This window comes from Triticum urartu, chromosome 7A, assembly GCF_056163025.1.
Source record: "Triticum urartu cultivar PI428250 chromosome 7A, HENAU_Tu73, whole genome shotgun sequence".
NCBI classification, from domain to species: domain Eukaryota; kingdom Viridiplantae; phylum Streptophyta; class Magnoliopsida; order Poales; family Poaceae; genus Triticum; species Triticum urartu.
Window position 1 is genome coordinate 238,522,143 of NC_141879.1, and position 8,583 is coordinate 238,530,725.

An 8,583-nucleotide genomic window follows, 5' to 3' on the forward strand; every position below is an offset into this window, starting at 1 on the left:
GCAGGGTGCCGGAACGGGTCTAGATTGGTTTTCGATGGCTACTGAGGCTTCTGGTGGCGGAACTCCCGATCTATTCTGGTGTGCGATGTTTCTAGGGTATGTTGATATATATAGGCGAAAGAAGTCGGTCAGGGAGCCATGAGGCAGGGGGCGCGCCCCCACCCTCGTGGTGGCCTCGGGACTCTTCTGGCCCACCTCCGGTACCCCATGGGCTTCTTCTGGTCCAAAAATGATCTCCGTGAAGTTTCAGGTCAATTGGACTCCGTTTGATTTTCCTTTTCCGCGGTGCTTAAAAACAAGAAAAAAATAGAAACTGGCACTGGGCTCTAGGTTAATAGGTTAGTCCCCAAAATCATATAAAATAGAATATTAATGCATATAAAACATCCAAGGTTGATAATATAATAGCATGGAACAATCAAAAATTCTAGATACGTTGGAGACGTATCAAGCATCCCAAGCTTAATTCCTGCTCGTCCTCGAGTAGGTAAATGATAAAAACATAATTTTTGATGTGGAATGCTACCTAACATATTTATCCATGTAGTTCTCTTTATTGTGGCAAGAATATTCAGATTCATAAGATTCAAGACAAAAGTTTAATATTGACATAAAAACAATAATACTTCAAGCATACTAACAAAGCAATTATGTCTTCTCAAAATAACATGGCCAAAGAAAGCTATCCCTACAAAATCATATAGTCTGGCTATGCTCTATCTTTACCACACAAAATATTTAAATCATGCACAATCCCGATGACAAGCCAAGTAATTGTTTCATACTTTTGATGTTCTCAAACTTTTTCAATCTTCACGCAATATATGAGCGTGAGCCATGGACATAGCACTATATGTGGAATAGAATGGTGGTTGTGGAGAAGACAAAAAAGGAGAAGATAGTCTCACATCAACTAGGCGTATCAACGGGCTATGGAGATGCCCATCAATAGATATCAATGTGAGTGAGTAGGGATTGCCATGAAATGGATGCACTAGAGCTATAAGTGTATGAAAGCTCAACAAAAGAAACTAGTGGGTGTGCATCCAACTCGCTTGCTCATGAAGACCTAGGGCATTTTGAGGAAGCCCATCATTGGAATATCCAAGCCAAGTTCTATAATGAAAGATTCCCACTAATATGAAAGTGACAACATAAGAGACTCTCTATCATGAAGATCATGGTGCTACATTGAAGCACAAGTGTGGAAAAAGGATAGTAGCATTGTCCCTTCTCTCTTTTTCTCTCATTTTTTGGTCCTTCTCATTTTTTAATGGCCTTTCTCTTCTTCTTTTTTTCATCCGGAGTCTCATCCCGACTTGTGGGGGAATCATAGTCTCCATCATCCTTTCCTCACATGGGACAATGCTCTAATGATGATCATCACACTTTTATTTACTTACAACTCGAAAAATTACAACTCGATACTTAGAACAAAATATGACTCTATATGAATGCCTCCGGCGGTGTACCGGGATCTGCAATGACTCATGAGTGACATGTATGAAGATTTATGAACGGTGGCTTTGCCACAAATACGATGTCAACTACATGATCATGCAAGCAATATGACAATGATGAAGCATCTCATAATAACGGAACGGTGGAAAGTTGCATGGCAATATATCTCGGAATGGCTATGGAAATGCCATAATAGGTAGGTATGGTGGCTGTTTTGAGGAAGGTATATGGTTGGTGTGTGATACGGGCGAAAAGTGCGCGGTATTAGAGAGGCTAGCAATGGTGGAAGGGTGAGAGTGCATATAATCCATGGACTCAACATTAGTCATAAAGAACTCACATACTTATTGCAAAAATCTACAAGTTATCAAAGCAAAGTATTACGTGCATGCTCCTAGGGGTATAGATTGGTAGGAAAAGACCACCGCTCGTCCCCGACCGCCATTCATAAGGGGGACAATCAATAAATAAATCATGCTCCGACTTCGTCACATAACAGTTCACCATACGTGCATGCTACGGGAATCACAAACTTCAACACAAGTATTTCTCAAATTCACAACTACTCAACTAGCATGACTCTAATATTACCATCTTCATATCTCAAAACAATCATCAAGTATCAAACTTCTCATAGTATTCAATGCACTTATATGAAAGTTTTTATTATACCCATGTTGTTCTAAGGGACTCTCAAAATAATATAAGTGAAGCATTAGAGAACAATAGTTTCTATAAAACAAAACCACCACCGTGCTCCAAAAGATATAAGTGAAGCACTAGAGCAAAAACTATATAGCTCAAAAGATATAAATGAAGCTCATAGAGTATTCTAATAAATTTCCAATCATGTGAGTCTCTCTCAAAAGGTGTGTACAGCAAGGATGATTGTGGTAAACTAAAAAGCAAAGACTCAAATCATACAAGACGCTCCAAGAAAAACACATATCATGTGGTGAATAAAAATATAGCTCCAAGTAAAGTTACTGATAGATGAGGACGAAAGAGGGGATGCCTTCCGGGGCATCCCCAAGATTAGGCTTTTTGGTGTACTTGAATTTTACCTTGGGGTTCCATGGGAATCCCCAATCTTAGGCTCTTGCCACTCTTTGTTCCATAATCCATCAAATCTTTACCCAAAACTTGAAAACTTCACAACACAAAACTCAAAATAGAAAATCTCGTGAGCTCCGTTAGCGAAAGAAAAGAAAACACCACTTCAAGGTAATGTAATTAACTCATTATTTATTTATATTGGTGTTAAACCTACTGTATTCCAACTTCTCTATGGTTTATAAACTCTTTTACTAGCCATAGATTCATCAAAATAAGCAAACAACACAAGAAAAACAGAATCTATCAAAAACAGGACAGTCTGTAGTAATCTGTATCTAACGCAAGTTCTGGAACACCAACAATTCTAAAATAAATTTCTGGACGTGAGTAATTTATCTATTAATCATCTGAAAAAAGAATTAACTAAATATCACTTTTTAAATAAAAATGGCAGCAATTCTCGTGAGCGCTAAAGTTTCTGTTTTTTACAGCAAGATCAACAAGACTTTCCCCAAGTCTTCCGGACGGTTCTACTTGGCACAAACACTAATTAAAACATAAAAACTCAATCATAACAGAGTCTAGATAAATTATTTATTGCTAAACAGGAACAAAAATAAAGTTGGGTTGCCTCCCAACAAGCGCTATCGTTTAACGCCCCTAGCTAGGCATGCTGATTTCAATGATGCTCACATAAAAGATAAGAATTGGAATATAAAGAGAGCATCATGAAGAATATGACTAGCACATTTAATTCTAACCCACTTCCTATGCATAGGGGTTTTGTGAGAAAACAACTTGTGGTAACAACAATCAACTTGCATAGGAAGGTAAAACAAGCATAACTTCAAAACTTTAAGCACATAGAGAGGAAACTTGATATTATTGCAATTCCTACAAGCATATATTCCTCCCTCATAATAATTTTCGGTATCTTCATGAATGAATTCAAAAATATAACCATTACATAAAGCATTCTTTTCATGATCTACGAGCATAGAAAATTTACTACTCTCCACATAAACAAAATTCTTCTCTTTCGGAATAGTGGGAGTATCATAAGAAACTCGAATACTATAAATTGTTTCCATATTAAATGGGTAATGTTCAGAAAAGGGGTAATCATAATCATGACAAGTTTTATAAATATAATCATCACTACTTTTTATAGCATATGTATCATCACAATAATTATCATAAGTAACAACTTTGTTCTCATCATAATCGATTGAAACCTTTTCCAAGATAGTGGAATCATAACTAAATAAAGTCATGACCTCTACAAATCCACTTTCATAATTATCATAATAAGATTCAACATCCTCCAAAATAGTGGGATCATTACTTCTTAAAGTTGACACTCTTCCAAACCCACTTTCATCAATATACTCATCATAAGTAGGAGGGATGTTATCATCATTATAAATTTGCATATCAAAACTTGGGAGACTAAAAATATCATATTCATTAAACGTAGCATCCCCAAGCTTGGGACAAACATTAATTGCAGCAAATATATTCTCAAAAACATCATCTTCATCAAACATAGCATCCCCAAGCTTGGGCCTTTTCATATCATAAGCATAATCACTCTCATCATTAATAGTATGGATGGCACCAATAGTATAGCAATTATCATCATCACATTGAGTAATAGGAGCAACATCATTTGGGAGAGATACCTTTTTACCTTTGCTTCTCCGTCTTTTCTTTTTCTTGTTCACATCATGTGTGGGTTTAATCCTCTTTTCGGAGCTCCTTATTAATGAGATTGGTTGAATATGATGCCCCTCCTCGTTACCTGATTCATCATAATAAATAATAGGAGGATATTGGGAAGCCTCTTCCCTTTCATTAGTATTCTCTTCATTCTCTATTTGTTTTCTTTTCTTTATATACTTGGCAATATAAGGATTTTCAATGCAAGTCACCGCACAATACATATAAATTCCCTCTAAATCAAAATCAAGAACTTTATCAAGGGCAAATTCTAGAATATCCTTAGTTATACGTTTCATTTCTTCATAACCCAGAAGCAAACTAAGTTCATTATGATGCGCAAGGGAAATCAAGTCATCATACTTTTTGGACACGATTCGATCATGAAACAATTTGCATTGGATATTTAAATGATCACGTTCATTGCAAAGTTCACAAGGATGGCAAAGAAATTTTAAATCTTCAGCACAAGCATCTAGCCTTTCTTGCAACCATTTAGTTTCTAAATACTTATGCCTCTTGCAAAATATATCTTCCCTGTTTGGTATGTACTTGCATACTCTATGCACTCCACAAAAATTGATATGATTATAAGAGATATTTTCATCATGACTAGTGCAATCATCATTAGTACTATGTATATTCAAAGAGTTCATACTAATAACATTGCAATCATGCTCATCATTGAAAGATTTAGTGCCAAACATTTTATAGACTTCTTCTTCTAGCACTTGAGCACAATTTTCCTTTCCATCATTCTCACGAAAGATATTAAAAAGATGAAGCGTGTGAGGCAAACTCAATTCCATTTTTTTGTAGTTTTATTTTATAAACTAAAGTAGTGCTAAAACAAGAAACAAAAAGATTCGATTGCAAGATCTAAAGATATAACTTCAAGCGCTAACCTCCCCGGCAATGACGCCAGAAAAGAGCTTCATGTCTACTACACAACCTTCTTCTTGTAGACGTTGTTGGGCTTACAAGTGCAGAGGTTTGTAGGACAGTAGCAAATTTCCCTCAAGTGGATGACCGAAGGTTTATCAATCCGTGGGAGGTGTAGGATGAAGATGGTCTCTCTCAAGCAACCCTACAACCAAATAACAAAGAGTCTCTTGTGTCCCCAACACACCCAATACAATGGTAAATTGTATAGGTGCACTAGTTCGGCGAAGAGATGGTGATACATGTGCAATATGGATAGTAGATAATGGTTTTTGTAATCTGAAAATATAAAAACAGCAAGGTAACTAATGATAAAAGTGAGCACATATGGTATTGCAATGCGTTGAAACAAGTCCTAGGGTTCATACTTTCACTAGTGCAAGTTATCTCAACAATAATAACATAATTGGATCATATAACTATCCCTCAACATGCAACAAAGAGTCACTCCAAAGTCACTAATAGCGGAGAACAAACAAAGAGATTATTGTAGGGTACAAAACCACCTCAAAGTTATTCTTTCTGATCGATCTATTCAAGAGTCCGTAGTAAAATAACACGAAGCTATTCTTTCTGTTCAATCTATCATAGAGTTCGTACTAGAATAACACCTTAAGACACAAATAAACCAAAACCCTAATGTCACCTAGATACTCCAATGTCACCTCAAGTATCCGTGGGTATGATTATACGATATGCATCACACAATCTTAGATTCATCTATTCAACCAACACAAAGAACTTCAAAGAGTTCCCCAAAGTTTCTACCGGAGAGTCAAGACGAAAACGTGTGCCAACCCCTATGCATATGTTCACGTGGTCACGGAACTCGCAAGTTGATCACCAAAACATACATCAAGTGGATCACATGATATCCCATTGTCACCACAGATAAGCACGTGCAAGACATACATCAAGTGTTCTCAAATCCTTAAGGACTCAATCCGATAAGACAACTTCAAAGGGAAAACTCAATTCATCACAAGATAGTAGAGGGGGAGAAACATCATAAGATCCAACTATAATAGCAAAGCTCGCGATTTATCAAGATCGTATCACCTCAAGAACATGAGAGAGAGAGATCAAACACATAGCTACTGGTACATACCCTTAGTCCCGAGGGAGAACTACTCCCTCCTCGTCATGGAGAGCACCGGGATGATGAAGATGACCACCGGAGAGGGATTCCCCCCTCCAGCAGGGTGCCCGAACGGGTCTAGATTGGTTTTCGACGGCTACAGAGGCTTTTGGCGGCGGAACTCCCGATCTATTATGGTGTGCGATGTTTCTAGGGTATGTTGATATATATAGGCGAAAGAAGTCGGTCAGGGGGGCCACGAGGCAGCCACGAGGCAGGGGGGCGCCCAGGGGGGTAGGGCACACCCCCACCCTCGTGGTGGCCTCGGGACTCTTATGGTCCATGTCCGGTACTCCGTGGGCTTCTTCTGGTCCAAAAATGATCTCTGTTAAGTTTCAGGTCAATTGGACTCCGTTTGATTTTCCTTTTCTGTGATGCTTAAAAACAAGAAAAAAACAGAAACTGGCACTGGGCTCTAGGTTAATAGGTTAGTCCCAAAAATCATATATAATAGCATATTAATGCATATAAAACATCCAAGGTTGATAATATAATAGCATGGAACAATAAAAAATTATAGATATGTTGGAGACGTATCAACCGTCTCGCATCAAACAAGCTTGAGATATAATGTTCATGCTTAACGCTGGCACCATAACAATTATTTAGGTCTAAAACTAATCCCAAAGGTAGATGTAAAGGTAGCATGCCGACAGTGATCACATCGACTTTGGAACCATTTCCCATGCGCATCGTCACCTCGTCCTTAGCCAGTCTTCGCTTAATCCGTAGTCCCTGCTTCGAGTTGCAAATATTAGCAACAGAACCAGTATCAAATACCCAGGTGCTACTGTGAGCTCTGGTAAGGTACACATCAGTAACATGTATATCGCATATACATTTGTTCACCTTGCCATCCTTCTTATCCGCCAAATACTTGGGGCAGTTCCGCTTCCAGTGACCAGTCTGTTTGCAGTAGAAGCACTCAGTCTCAGGCTTAGGTCCAGACTTGGGTTTCTTCTCCTAAGCAGCAACTTGTTTGCTGTTCTTCTTGAAGTTCCCCTTCTTCTTACCTTTACCTTTTTTCTTGAAACCGGTGGTCTTGTTGACCATCAACACTTGATGCTCGTTCTTGATTTCTACCTCCGCTGCCTTTAGCATTGCGAAGAGCTCGGGAATTGTCTTATTCATCCCTTGCACATTATAGTTCATCACGAAGCTCTTGTAGCTTGGTGGCAGTGATTGAAGAACTCTGTCAATGACACTATCAACAGGAAGATTAACTCCCAGTTGAGTCAAGTGATTATGATACCCAGACATTTTGAGTATATGTTCACTGATAGAACTATTCTCCTCCATCTTGCAGCTATAGAACTTATTGGAGACTTCATATCTCTCAATCTGGGCATTTGCTTGAAATATTAACTTCAACTCCTGGAACATCTCATATGCTCCATGACGTTCAAAACATCGTTGAAGTCACGGTTCTAAGCCGTAAAGCATGGCACACTGAACTATCGAGTAGTCATGAACTTTACTCTGCCAGACGTTCTTAACGTCATCAGCAGCATCAGCAACAGGCGTGACACCCAGCGGTGCTTCCAGGACATAATTCTTCTGTGCAGCAATGAGGATAATCCTTAAGTTACGGACCCAGCCCGTGTAATTGCTACCATCATCTTTCAACTTCGCTTTCTCAAGGAACGCATTAAAATTCAACGGAACAACAACACGGGCCATCTATCTACAATCAACATAGACATGCAAAATACTATCAGGTACTAAGTTCATGATAAATTTAAGTTAAATTAATCATATTACTTAAGAACTCCCACTTAGATAGACATCCCTCTAATCATTTAAGTGATCATGTGATCTGAATCAACTAAACCATGTGCGATCATCACGTGACATGCAGTAGTTTTCAATGGTGAACATCACTATGTTGATCATATCTACTATATGATTCACGCTCGACCTTTCGGTCTCAGTGTTCCGAGGCCATATCTGCATATGCTAGGCTCGTCAAGTTTAACCCGAGTATTCTGCGTGTGCAAAACTGGCTTGCACCCATTGTAGATGAACATAGAGCTTATCACACCCGATCATCACGTGGTGTCTCGGCACGACGAACTTTGGCAATGGTGCATACTCAGGGAGAACACTTTTATCTTGAAATTAGTGAGAGATCATCTTATAATGCTACCGTCAATCCAAGCAAAATAAGATGCATAAAAGATAAACATCACATGCAATCAATATAAGTGATATGATATGGCCATCATCATCTTATGCTCGTGATCTCCATCTCTGAAGCACCGTCATGA